We start from the raw sequence: 14474 nt of genomic DNA, 5'->3' as shown, positions 1-14474 counted from the left end.
TAGGTGGATTAATCATTTCACAGATGCTCTCAAACGAGGGCCTTTTTCATATCTAAAGTCTTCTTCAAACAAACTACAGCCAAAATTTACAGAAACGAAATCGGCAAAAGTCAACACTGTGCATCCAGGGCCAACATTACCACGTCGGGTTGTTGAAAGTCATTACTAATTAGCAGCTTATCGATACCTATGGCGCTTATAATGATAAACTTTATAAACATTTTAAAATCACTATAATAAAGATTAAAAAATTGTGGCACGTACACTAAATTAGCGTACTCGCCGCTGTATGGATGGTGACCTCTTCTTCTATTGCTTCAACCGCTTAGGGACTGCTTAGCGTCCAATGTGAATCGAAATGTTTGTACGAAATGTACTTTCATTATGGAAGTTCCATATATTTTATCTTGGCTTAACCCCACTGCAGTGCACTGTGATACGTGGCGGTGGAAAAATAAAATTGATTACATTTCGCATCCTTTTGGCTGGTGGCTATGGGCGATACTTCTCATCGTTGAAAATTTTGAAGGATGATGTTTCTATTTTCTGTCATCCCCAGTCAGCTAGTCAGCCAGTTGGTGTTTATTTTGAGAATTTGTCACGGAATCAGCATGTTTCAGGAAGGATGATAATGATGGTGATGATGTAAACTTCTCTGCAGGAGTTTAGGACTTAATGTTGTTTTATTGCGAATAGGTGAGGAAATGGAAGTCGACATTTTACACGGAACGTGTGTTGGAAACAACTTTTTCGGAATTGATTTATAACCAATAAAAGGCGTTATTACCCTAATCATTTTTCAACCATAAATCACACCGTTTCTTGAAAAGTACAACTCTTCAAAGGATTGATTGGACGAGAAATATCCTGAATGTAATACGGTACTATGCTATAAAGGGCGCCAAACTGTAACATTACTTACCTATCATCAGCTGAACCAGGCTCCGAAATGGTCCGAAAAAGTGATTAATGGTTTGTGTCGTCCGGTCCTATACTCCATTCCAAGCCTCAACCCAAAACGCTTCAATGTGGGATTCGCTTCCCCGGAACACAACCCTCCCTCGATGCTCCCAAGAATGGTAGAGTAAAGCTTCTTACCCAAACTGCTGACTAGTAGTTTAACAGCTTGACCTTTCTTCGCCGAAACTGCTGATGGATCTGCATTATTCATCCCCACCACAGTCGGTTACTCAACGTTGCAAATTCAATATCAGCGGTCGTTGTGTGAGAAGTTATTTAGATTTCGTAGGAATTGACTGTCCCGTGTAAATAGCCGAATCCCATTTTCAACTGCTGAATAGGGACGTTTAACAGATGACTTGGAAGATAATTGAAACCCTTATCGAAGGTCATCAAATCAGATGGTTTATGTTCTCCGGAGAAAGCTCTTCGTCATTATTATCGTGTGTTTCTACCGCACATTGAATGGATTTGCTCTTCGTTAGGATGAGAAAGTTTCCACAGAGAGGAGATTAGCTAATTACAACATTCAACTTCACTTCATTGCTATTTTATTGCCAGTTTTAGGACCCCCAAAAATGTACTTCGTCATCGTCAATTGAGTTATTATTGGGGTGTCCTTGTTTCAGCGGCAGGACGGCAGCCTCGTCGTCGTCGTCGTCGACTTGTTCGTTGTGAATACAGAATGGTTGGATGAACCATCAAATAACCGCCCAACAACGTGTTGAATGGACTGCATGATTGATGACTCGGCTCCCACGCGGCATGAATATTGCGGTTGAGGAATTCGGTTGTTCGTTAAATGTAGTACGAAAATAGGTGGTAAAATGTCTAATTAGTAGGCAATTAACCTAGATTAAGAGAGGCGTGATTACATTTTCGTTTTGTAATATTACAAAGCAGAATTGGTTGATATTAAAAAGACTACAAACAAAAAATCCCGATTTTTTAGATTATTTGGGAATTACGTTTTCATCAATTACGAGTTGTTGAATTGGAAACTGTACGGAAGTCCATTTCCAGTTCTAACGATTGCTAGAACTGGAGAAATATAGAGAAAGATACAAAGTAGGAGAATGGAACGGACCTGGGATTGAACCCACGACTTCCTGCGTATGAGGCAGAAGCAGTAGCCATATGACTACCAAACCCGTTATTTCTGAATTATTAATAAACCTTTGCATTCACAAACGGTTTAGTAGACTGAGAATTTTGCAATAGTATATGGATTTTTTATTGTAGAGTATATAAATGTTGGGAAAATCATTCAAAAGTTTATCAAGACGGTCCAATGCTTACCATTTCTGCCTAACACGAAGAAGTTAGTGAATTAAATCCGGAGCTCGTTTCATTCTCCTACTTCGTGTCTTTCTATATATTTCTCATTCACCAAGTTGAGTAAATTGGTATATAAATCTACGGGTTTCTGTGTTTCCTTTGAAAGGTCGTTACCGGAGTTATCATAGAGCCTCCTGAGTAGCACACATGTTGCCAGTTAGTTGCCACAACTTATATATGCGGTAATATTTAAGTTGCTGCCACCTAATTTGTTTAAAATGTGCTACTTGGACTTTACATACTCTTAGTGTACAAATAAGGTAAAAATACACAGAAATGAATGCCAAGAGAACGAAAAGAGGGACGTGATAGAAGGGCAAACAGGAAGAAAAGGTCATTAGAACAAACACTTCGTAATGATGATAAGAATATAATTCCCAAGTTAATCAAAGTTAATTGCCTATTTTTTTGGTATAAGTCACCCATGACCATGTCCATTAATTTACAATGTTCTGGAAAACTGCGATGTGAATTTGTTCATAATGTAATTTGTTTTGAAAAATGTATTGGAGGAAACCACTTTCTTTTGATGGGACTCGAACTCATGACCCTCAGTACGCTAGACTGGTGCTTTTAACTAACTAAGGTACGAAGGCCGACGGAGGTCCTTCGTAGCTTAGTTGGTTAAAAGCACCAGTATAGCGTACTGAGGATCATAGGTTCGAGACCCATCGATGGAAAGTGGTTACTTCCAATACATTTTTCAAACCAAATTCATCCAAATAATGTACATATTCACATAGGCGTTTTCCAGAACATTGGGTACCCGGGATCCTTTTCCGGATTAAAATTCACTATTCACGTATCAAACTTCTTGTAATTGTCTCAGATTGTTTCTGATTATTTTTAAACCACCAGACGAGCTTACCCCAGAGTTTTCATTCCGCGACAGGTTTGTTGTGGATTCATGAGTGGCCATAAACACTTTTCCGTAGAACCCACGATAATGTGTATCTTTCTTCATGAAATAATCTCAGGGGCTTGTTTCTCATCTTATCTTTTATCTATCTTACCACTTGTGAGAGGCTGCTTGATAACCCTATCGTACATGCGTAATGCATAGTAATTATGCACTCCTCGATTCATCCCTGATCTTCGCGCATCAAAGCAGGCGTTGCTTTGAACGATAAAGATTCATCCTCTTTTGGTGTTCGAACTGCCGGGTGAGCAGGTTGTGTGCTGGGCGACGGTGCTTGCTTAAAGGTTCCCCCAAACACACGCGACGCGACAGTTGCGACGCGATTCTATCGCTTGGCGACAGCGATTCTGTTGCCGTTGGTATGGAAGCGTAAATAGAGCATTGCCTGCAGCGACCAAACGATAGAATCGCGGCGACTAGTTGTCGCCGTCGCGGCGATGAAATCGCTTAGGTCTGGGGGAGCCTTAACACGGATTTCACACCACTCTATTGACTCCTGGTGAACGCCTAGTTGTCCTTCGGAAGTTCCGGAATATCCGGAGACCGTGTTGATTTTTGTAATTTGTCCTAGAAAGTTACGACTTTTTCCTTTTTCTAAACTCATTGACGATAATGACGGCAGTTGTTCCCCCTGAAATATCTTAAGAAATGGTCAATTCCAGGGATTGAATCCTAAAGAGAAAGAGCATGTCTCTCACTTATCATCTCTGTATACATATACGATATGTACACGCTTAAAATCAATAACACAGAGATATGTTTGCTTCACACAAAACGGACCTAATGCAGAACAACCCCTAGATGAGCGACAGTTACACAGGCACAAAAATGCCTCGTACGGTCGTGATAACGGTCCTTTTTAACATGTAAACGTTTGTACAGATTCCTTGTTTCATGAGGAACCAAATACTGTTGAAAATATTGAAATCCAAGCGTCAATAAAACCACACGAGCTATTTTTGTGGCTGTGTAACTGTCGCTCATCTAGGGGTTGTTCTGCATTAGGTCCGTTTTGTGTGGAGCAAACATATCTCTGTGTTATTGATTTTAAGCGTGTAGCATACAGCTAGAAACTTTTTTCACAAGCTGTCATGATAGAGAACTGATTCGGGATGTTATACCCCATGATAAATTTCTTTTAGAAAGCTCCAAATGCGGGGAGCACTGGCTCTGATGATGCATTTCAACTTGTACTACACAGCTGTGCAGTAACCAACACGAAATGAGCGAAAACAAAGCTAAAATCACCATTTTTCTGTGGGGGCTGCCTACACGTAAAAAAAAATAATGTTGTTTATTATTAATATTTCTAATACTTTTTTGCCAAAGCAGGCGCCTAATGACATGTATAAGAAAAAACTTATACATCGCATTAGTCACATACATTCGGAAACTTATACTTTTCATTAACTTATGAATGTTATTAGCTTTTTGATATGGGATCATTCATTAGGTGGCATAATAAATTGTATAAGTATTTTCGAATGGTTTTTTGCCATATCATATAAGGTTATTTTTTTACGTGTATCCGATTCTGTTTTTTCGCACTTGTATACAAGTTTGATAAATTTGTTATCATGGCTTGTTATGATTCGGAACAGTTTTTGCCTCTCTTTTATCGTTGTTTGTTATCTATTGAGAGCGATTTCTGCAAACCCTGGTCAATTCTCTAATTCCGTTCTAGTAGCTGCTATTTTTTAATCGTTTCGGACCAAATCATTGCAAAGACAATGTATTGACCCTGGTTGATCACCAAATAGCCAATGCTTGAAAATGTTCTAGGCAACTTCCAGTTTTTATAAATCAATTGTGTAATGATTTTGTTTACGTTCAACACATTATGAATTTTATTAGTTTATTAGTCACCCTATAAAGCTCATCATGAAACTATAGATAGTAGAATTTATAGATGAGCGAATGCATGGCTGAGTCGTTTATTTTGATCGTGCACACGCGCATATGACGTCAGAGCCCTTATCATATCCGTTGAAATCGTGACGTCATGCTCGTTTGGAGACACGTTTGACTGTTCGTTTGGAGATAGAAGATTTATCTTCGCTCATCTTTATATTCTACTATCTATAGTGCAAACATATGTATTTCCGTGCTTTCATTTTGTGGAGATCTGTACACGAAAGAAAAAAAGTACCCAGCGTTGAGTTTTTTTTTAACTTACTTTTGAGTTAATTTTTCTCTTCTCTTTCATCCACTCTTTCTTCTGTTGTCAAAAACAAAAGAGCGAAACAATCCAACGACGCCAGTTCAATACGGGAAGCCAACTTTGAGTTTACTGCCTGAACTCAAAATTGAGTAAATTAAACCTACAGTTGGGTAAATAAATTTTCCGTTCAGTACTTTTTTCACATCGGAGTAAATGCAAACTACTTCGACCCCATTTACTCAATTTTGGCTTCCCGAACGGATGTTGGGTGTTGGGTGAATTGAACTCACTATTGGGTAGTTTATTTCTTTTACACTTTAGCTGTAGCGATCAAACCCGTAATACCAATGTTGGCGGCAAAACCAAATGATTGGAAGGACTTCAAGAAAATCTAACAAACGCGTGTCAATCCCTATCCTTCGTATTGCTCCTTCCAAAGCTATTTTGAATAGCAGGCACAAAAGATCATCACCTTGCCGAAACCCTCTGCGCGTTTCGAAGGGACCCGAGAATTCCCCTGAAACATCACCCGATCCATCATCGCTTTAATCACCCGTATCAGTTTATCCGGAAATCCGTATTCGTGCATTAGCTGCCATAGCTGGTCTCTATTGAATGTATCATATGTGGCTTTGAAGTCGATTTATTGATGATGTGCAATACCTGTCCATCTGATCCGTGGTAGATCCTTCGCTCGTGAATTCCACCAGGTACTGCTCCACGATCTCTCTTGCAATTGGTGCAAGTTGATGGCATACAGTTTGAGAGAGTACATTGTAGTGCTCAGCAATGTTATTGCGCGGTAGTTGCTACAATACAGTTTACCGCCCTTTTCGTTGATAAGACACACGACACCTTTCATCCACTCATGCGGCAGAACCTCATCCTTCCAAACCTTGATAATTGCCTAATGTAACGCTCTAGCCCATGACTCACCACTGTGTTTAAACAGCTCTCCTGGTAGTTGGTAAATCCCAGAGGCTTTGTTGTTTTTAGCCGACTTATCTCCTCCAGAATTTCGTGAAGATCTGGAGTCGTAAAACGTATCTTCTGCATGCGTGCTCCCAGGTTCGTCACCATCCCGCCATTGTTGTCCGTCATATCACCGTTCAGGTGCTCTTCGTAATGCTGTCGCCACCTCTGGATCACCTCACACTCCTTCGTAAGAAGGTTCCTGTTTATGTCGTGAACGGTTCAACTTTCCATGGAACTTTTATACGTTATTAACGCGGTCTCTTGCTCCGCCTCTTCACGGTCTCGATCTTCGTGCTGGTGTGCCCCGGAAAATCGAGTTTTGCCTGTTCCGCTCCCGTTTGTATCATGCCTTGTTCGTTCTCATGCGATGTTGCAGCAATCTGGCCCATGCTTCATTCTTCTCCTCCACTAACTGCTCACATTCGCCATCATGCCAGTCGATTCTCTGATCCGAGGACTGATGGCATGTCAAGAAGCGCAGTGAGATATTGATGCATTTTCGGTTACCGTGAATGATGTGATTCGCACGATGTTTCTGTTTTTGACGTTCGACAGCGTCTTACCCGGAGGAACTGGGTTTCAAATCAGAATCTAAAATTAGGGACCGTCACGAGATCATGTGAGATATTGAAGCAGCTCCTTCATCTTTCGATGGATTTTGGAATTTTATATATTAATCGACTCGGAGACTTTCCATCAATTTGTCCATTTCATTGAAACTTTCGATTATTTACGATAAATTATTGAACATTTAAATTCTTGTCATTGAAAATTTCAGAACCAACCAATCCCGTGCATGCATTTCCAACACGGACATCAGAATTATGTAAGTTATGGGCCTTCTATCCAACCGCTTCATTTGCATTGGGCATAAGAAGACCCTTGGTTAGCGCTCGTGCATTATTTCTGTTCGATTAGAAAAACCCTGATTAAGGCACTTAGCGGTGTTGGTACCTTCCTCGTGCATTAGATATACCAAAAATATGGGTGAAATGTTTTTAACGTATAAAATAGTATTTTGGCCATATCTTCTGAGCCCATAGTTCCTCCAGGAATTCCTCCGGAAGTTTCTCCAGGAATTTCTCAGTAAGTTCATTCAGGAATTCCTTCCGAAGGAATTCCCCGAAAGTTCCTCCGGAAGTTCCTTCAGGAATTTCTACGGATGTTCATTCAGGAATTCTTCCGAAAGATCCTTCAGCAATTCTCCCGGAAGTTCCTCCGGAAGTTCCTTTAGAAATTCCTTCTGAAGTTCATCCGGAAATTCCTCCAGCAGTTCCTCTTAAAGTTCCTTAAGGAATTCTTCCGGAAGTTCTTTAAGGAATTCCTCCGGAAGTTCCTCCAGCAGTTCCTCCGGAAGTTCCTTCAGGAATTCCTCCGGAAGTTCCTTCAGGAAATCCTCCGGAAGTTCCTTCAGGAAATCCTCCGGAATATCCTTCAGGAAATCCTCCGGAAGTTCCTTCAGGAAACCTTCCGGAAGTTCCTTCAGACACTACTCAGGAAGTTCATTCAGGAAATCCTCCGGAAGGTCCTTCAAAAAATCCTCAGGAAGTTCCTTCAGGAAATCCTCAGGAAGTTCCTTCAGAAAATCCTCCGGAAGTATCTTCAGGAATTCCTCCGGAAGTATCTTCAGGAATTCCTCCGGAAGTTCCTTCAGGAATTCATCTGGCGGTTCTTTCAGGAATTCCTCCGGAAGTTCCTTTAAGAATTCATCTGGCAGTTCTTTCAGGAATGCCTCCGGAAGTTCCTTCAGAAATTCCTCTAGAAGTTCCTTCAGGAATTCCTCCGGAAGTTCCTTCAGGAATTCCTCCGGAAGTTCATTCAGGAATTCCTCCAGAAGTTGCTTCTGAAATTCCTCCGGAAGTTCCTCCAGGAATTCCTCTGGAAGTTTTTTTTAGGAATTACTCCTGAAGTTCCTTTAGGTATTCCTCTGGAAGTTCCTCCAGGTATTCCTCTGGAAGTTCCTCCAGGAATTCCTCCGGAAGTTCCTCCGTGAGATCCTCCCGGAATTCCTCCGGGAGTTCTTTCAGGAATTCCTCCGGGAGTTCCTCCAGGAATTTCTGCGGGAGTTCCTCCAGGAATTCCTCCGGAAGTTTGTTCAAAAATTCCTTCTTAAGTTCATCCCGAAATTGCTTCGGAATTTCCTCCAGTAAATGTTTCAGTAGTTTTGCTAGAAATTCCACTAGGAACTACTCTAGAAATTCACATTAGAATTTCATTATATTTTCTCTACTGAAATTCTTTTTCAATTCCTTTCGAAATTTATATGGCCTTCGTCTAAGCTCATCTTCCATCCAGCTCCCGAGATTCCTACATGAAATTACTTCAGAATTTTTCCTCTAAAATTCCTCCAATAATTCTACTCGAAAATATTTTAAGAATTCTTTACAAGTTCCTTCAGGAACTCTTCTGGACTTTTCCCGAAAGTCCCCTCCCCCCACTTTTCGTCAAGAAATCACCCAGCAAACTACTCTGGATTTTTTCCGGGAAATTACTTCAGTGATCCCTCCAGAGTATCCTATAGAATTACCCTACAGATTGTTGTCATATGGCGAGTTTGTACTATTCCATTCAATTCCACTACATTACTACTTTACACTTTATAAAGTAGGGGAATTAAATAGAATAGTACAAACTCGTCTTATGACAAGTAAATACATTCCACTAAAAGCTTAAGATAATTTTCCTACAAATTCTTCAAATTTTTCATCCACGAGATCCACCACGATCTCTCCCAAAATATCATCCAAAAAATTCTTCGGAATTTACTTCAAGAATTGTTTCAGAAATTCCTCCATAATTTTGCCGAAAATGTAATTCCTTCAGAAGTTTCTCAAGCTGTTCTTCAGTAAATTGGATAAACTCTTGAATAAATTTTCGATGTTTTATTGTTTGGATTTCCCAATGCACTATGGTCCAGGATACAGATTTACGCGGAAAGATGAATTTTACGCCAAAAATATATTTTTTAGAAAAAAATTTTGTTCTACAAAATTGTTCGAAATAGTAAGGCCATCATTATGATTCTACCAAAAAATAGGGTGACCCAACATATAAAAAAATTAGGAAATATTTTTTTTATTTCTCAGAATATTGACATGTTATGTTCTACAAAGTTGTAGCGCAGCTTATTCCAATCAATTTAGCTAAAAAAACTTTTTCTGTAGCTCTTGAGTTGGTTGATTTAGAGCAATTTTACCTAATTGGATTAGGGTGTACCTAAAAAAACAGTATTTTTTATCTACTTTTTTTATTTTAGATTTTTCGAAAAAGTCGTCTTCAGGTGACTTTTAGAGCTCAAAAAATGCAACTTTTTATTGGTAAATATGGTCAATATCTTTTTCCGATAAAAAGTTATAATCGTTTTTCTGTCAAAATTACATTTTTTTCATAAGTTGATATCTCCGGTTAGGGCAGACCAAAAAAATATATTCACACGGCATCTGAAAGAGGAACTCATATTCTTTATTGTGTCAAAAAATTGGGGATATGTTATTTTTTTATCTCAAGTTTAACCAATTTTACTAAAATCATGTTTTTTCAAACATATTTGTTTCACTCGACAACGGAAGAAGATACAGACGATATTCTTATAGCAAAACACGCGTTTTGAAAAGCCCCAAAAGTCTTCAGAAGGTGACATCTGTGAAAAATAGCTCTTGAGTTGGTTGATTTAGAGCAATTTTACCTAATTGGATTAGGGTGTACCTAAAAAAACAGTACTTTTTATCTACTTTTTTTATTTTAGATTTTTCGAAAAAGTCGTCTTCAGGTGACTTTTAGAGCTCAAAAAAATGCAACTTTTATTGGTAAATATGGTCAATATCTTTTCCGATAAAAAGTTATAATCGTTTTTCTGTCAAAATTACATTTTTTTCATAAGTTGATATCTCCGGTTAGAGCAGACCAAAAAAATATATTCACACGGCATCTGAAAGAGGAACTCATATTCTTTATTGTGTCAAAAAATTGGGGATATGTTATTTTTTTATCTCAAGTTTAACAAATTTTACTAAAATCATGTTTTTTCAAATATATTTGTTTAACTCGACAACGGAAGAAGATACAGACGATATTCTTATAGCAAAACACGCGTTTTGAAAAGCATCAAAAGTCTTCAGAAGGTGACTTCCGTGAAAAATAATAAATGAAATGAGCAGATCATAAATATTGTTTTTTAAGGGACACCCTAATCTTGGTAAGTAAAATTACTCTAAACAAGAGAGCTTGAAAGCTACATAAAAAGTTTATATAGCAAAGTTGATTGGAAAAAGCTGCGCTACAACTTTGTAGAACATTTTATGTCAATATTCTGCAAAATAAAAAAATAAATATTTTACATTTTTATAAAATGACCCGCCCTTAATTTTCGGTAACTCTATAATAAGGGCCCAAGTATGCAGAACAACTTTGTAGAACAAACTTTGTTTCTTAAAAGTATGCTTCAGACCGAAAATGCATCTTTTCTCGTAAATCTTGCAATACGATGATAATGATAAAACTTATAAAAAGTGTTAAAGCTGTAGATTTTTTAGTTTTCATTTTTCACGAATGTCATGTTCTAAAGACTTTTGGGGCTTCAAAACGCGTGTTTTGCTATAAGAATATCGTTTGTATCTTATTCCGTTGTCGAGTTATAATAATTTATTTGAAAAAACATGATTTTAGTAAAATTGATAAAACTTGAGATAAAAAATAACATATCCCCAATTTTTTGACATAATAAAGAATATTAATTTCTCTTTCAAATGCCGTGTAAATATATTTTTTTGGTCTGCCCTAACCGGAGATATCAACTTATGAAAAAAATGTAATTTTGACAGAAAAACGATTATAACTTTTGATCGGAAAAAGATATTGAGCATATTTACCCATCAAAAGTTGCATTTTTTTGAGCTCTAAAAGTCACCTGAACACGACTTTTTCGAGAAATCCAAAACAAAAAAAGTAGATCAAAAATACTGTTTTTTAAGGTACACCCTAATCCAATTAGGTAAAATTGCTCTAAATCAGCCAACTTAAAAGCCACAGAAATTTTTTTTTGGCAAAATTGATTGGAATAAGCTACGCTACAACTTTGTAGAACATAACATGTCAATATTCCGAGAAATAAAAAAAATATTTTCTATTTTTTTTAAATGATGATCCACCCTATTTTTCGGTGGAACCGTAATGATGGCCTTACTATTTCGAACAATTTTGTAGAACAACAGTTTTTTTCTAAAAAATATAGTTTTGGGGTAAAATGCATCTTTCCGCGTAAATCTGTATCCTGGACCAAAGTGCAATGGACTTACCTTAGGAATTCTCTAGAAAACCCTGAGAATGTTGTTGAAAAAATTCTAGATTTTGAAGTATTTTGAAGAAATTTCCGGAGGTGTTCTAGATTTTATTGTTAATTCCTGAAGAATAATTCTCACATTTTCAGAAACGTCGAATGTCAGGTGGATTTCTAAAAAAAATATGTTTGTTTATGACCATTGTATAACAAGAGTGGCCAAGTTCGCCTTACAAAGACATTTTTCCACAACGTCTTTCGCACTTGTTCAGCTAAAAATCAGATCCATGCTAGATATAGTTGTAAGTAGGTTTCGTAAGTGGTGGTGGCGCAGAGGTCTAATTTTTCTCGTGTAAATAATCCAACACTTCTCAGCAAGCTTTTCCGCACTTTTCCGCCATGTTTTTTTTTAAATTTATTTCGACTGATATTTTTTTTTCATTTTTATTAGTGTGTAAATCATCACATTTGACAGATGTTTTCTGTTGAAACTCCAGAATAGCATGCAAAAATATAAACATTACTGAATACACAGCAAAATATATTTCAGTTATCAGGCATTTGAGTTATTTGTTTTGCTGAAAGGCTAAATTGATATTTGGTGGGTACACAATTTTGTACAAACATACATACATACACACAAACAGACAACATCTCAATTCGTCAAGCTGAGTCGATTGATACATAACACTATGGGTCTACGAGCCTTCCATTAAAAGTTCGGTTTTGAGTGACATCACGTATAGGGAAACTGTTCCGTTTTCCATCTCACTGAACATATATTCATCTCATCGCAAAACAAAGAAATGCAGCACCAATCTCGTCGCTTATTTTTGTTAACATGCGTGCTCACTGCTGAAAAAAATCACAAAAATAAGAAACAAATCAGATTCCTTTATATTGCTTTGTGTTTGATAGGATGAAAATGGGACCTATGAAATGAAGTGTCGAACCGTTCCCCTATTTAGTATACGAGAAAGACAAAAATATATTATAAAACATTAGGGTTTGCAGATAGCCAATTGTTCTGATAACTCATAGACGGCTTTTGCCAGAAAGTCTCAGTAATAAAGACGTAATGATATTCTGATAATTCGGGGAAACAATGCTAAAACATAACTATTAAAAACGCGCTTTATTAATTCATTTTTCTCTTTTCTCTTGCAGATTGCCTTTTCTCACCTGAACTTGAACAAAGCGAATCCGGAAAAGCACAAACAAACGCGAGCCATACAATCGCTACTTGGAATATTGCTACTGCTGCTATATTGCTTTGTTACCAAACCCATTTTCCAAACCTTCCGAACAAAATGCTTGTCACCGGGTGGAACAGAACGCAAACAAAAAGCACCACTCTTCAATATGTAGAATCAAGTGAAGTGCCATTTTCCGTTCCTTTCGGAACGACGCGACGGCGGGCGGCAAAGCGATAGAGGAAATGGCCATCTATACACCTACCTGCTGCATTTTCCCGTACCTTTTACAATACCGGATCCGTGAAAAGAAAACTGAAAATAGAAACAATAACCGATTTCTCTGCTGCATCCAAGCCGCTTGAAGCGTAGTCGTGTTTTGCTGCATGTGTTTTAAAGAAAATCGAGGAAAATGGAAATGCCATCCTAGCTTCGTTGCAAGATGACTGCAGTCATCAAGTATACTTGATAGAGTCGTTTATTAGCAAAATTCGTTTATCGATAATAACCCTTCTTGTACAGGCGATTGAAATTTTAATGACTTGAGAAGCAAGAACACAACTCTGCCTTATTTTGGCGGTTGTGGTGATCTCACGTTGCCATAACCCTTGAGCATTTGAGACATTGGATTTTAAAAACGTGTACACTACCCCTAAATGCATTGTATCTAATATGGCTTTCTGTGAAATAATGTTTTCACCGCCAGCGCTCATCGTATGACTTCCGGTTAGGTGGAGTGGATTGTTCTGTGAAAGAAAACAAACTACGAAATAACAATCCATCGGAAGTGCATTCGAAGCAACGATCATGAGAGAAAATACACAGAGTGGCACTTGAATTGTAAAAAAAAAACAATTACGTCTAAGTGTGTTGTTCACCGATTGTATTCTTTAGCTTACTTCACAGATGTTTCCGAGTAAGTAAACAATGCCAATCGACATGCAACTGGAGCTGAGCTGAAACGACAACTTGGTTGTATTTCGAGAAACTTCAATTGTATTTCACATGCTGAAGGAATCTTCTCTTTCACATTCTACGAAGTATTCTAACTTTCTAAGGTGTGCAAATTGTGAGAATGATTCAATCAGTGCCGTATCATAACTACAAAGAAACTTGTTGAACTGGTGATTTATGTATTGGCGATTTAACATAAATTGGCATCAAGAAACGAGTTGGATTCATATAATTTATCAAACACGTAAATACTTCATAGGTCATTTTACATCACTTGATAGAAAATTTCATATTGCTATGGAGCTTTGTCATTTGGAATCATTATATTCACGATTATAACAACATCACCATTTGTTTTCAACGATACAATCTGACTCATCGCGGTACATTAACCTTCGAACATGTCACGGAATTTCCCATTGCATGCTACCCACAACTCCGATAAACCTGTTCTTAACAAATTTCCTTTGGCAAACTATTTCCAAGACATAAAACCGAACCATATCATGTAGACCGGACTTCGTCCTTGCTTGCTTTTTGCTGACATTTATCCTGCTAGACACAGTCCTGCCCCCTATGCCCTCTTCCAAAAGCTTCGAACTAATAATGTTACCTTTCGTGAAAAACCAACACCGAGGGTGCTTCTTGTTTGCCACCCCTCAAAGTGATGTAGGTGTATACATATTTCTATTTGCCATC

The sequence above is a fragment of the Armigeres subalbatus genome, chromosome 2 (assembly GCF_024139115.2).
Source record: "Armigeres subalbatus isolate Guangzhou_Male chromosome 2, GZ_Asu_2, whole genome shotgun sequence".
NCBI lineage: Eukaryota > Metazoa > Arthropoda > Insecta > Diptera > Culicidae > Armigeres > Armigeres subalbatus.
Note: the sequence above shows the minus strand (reverse complement) of the source record.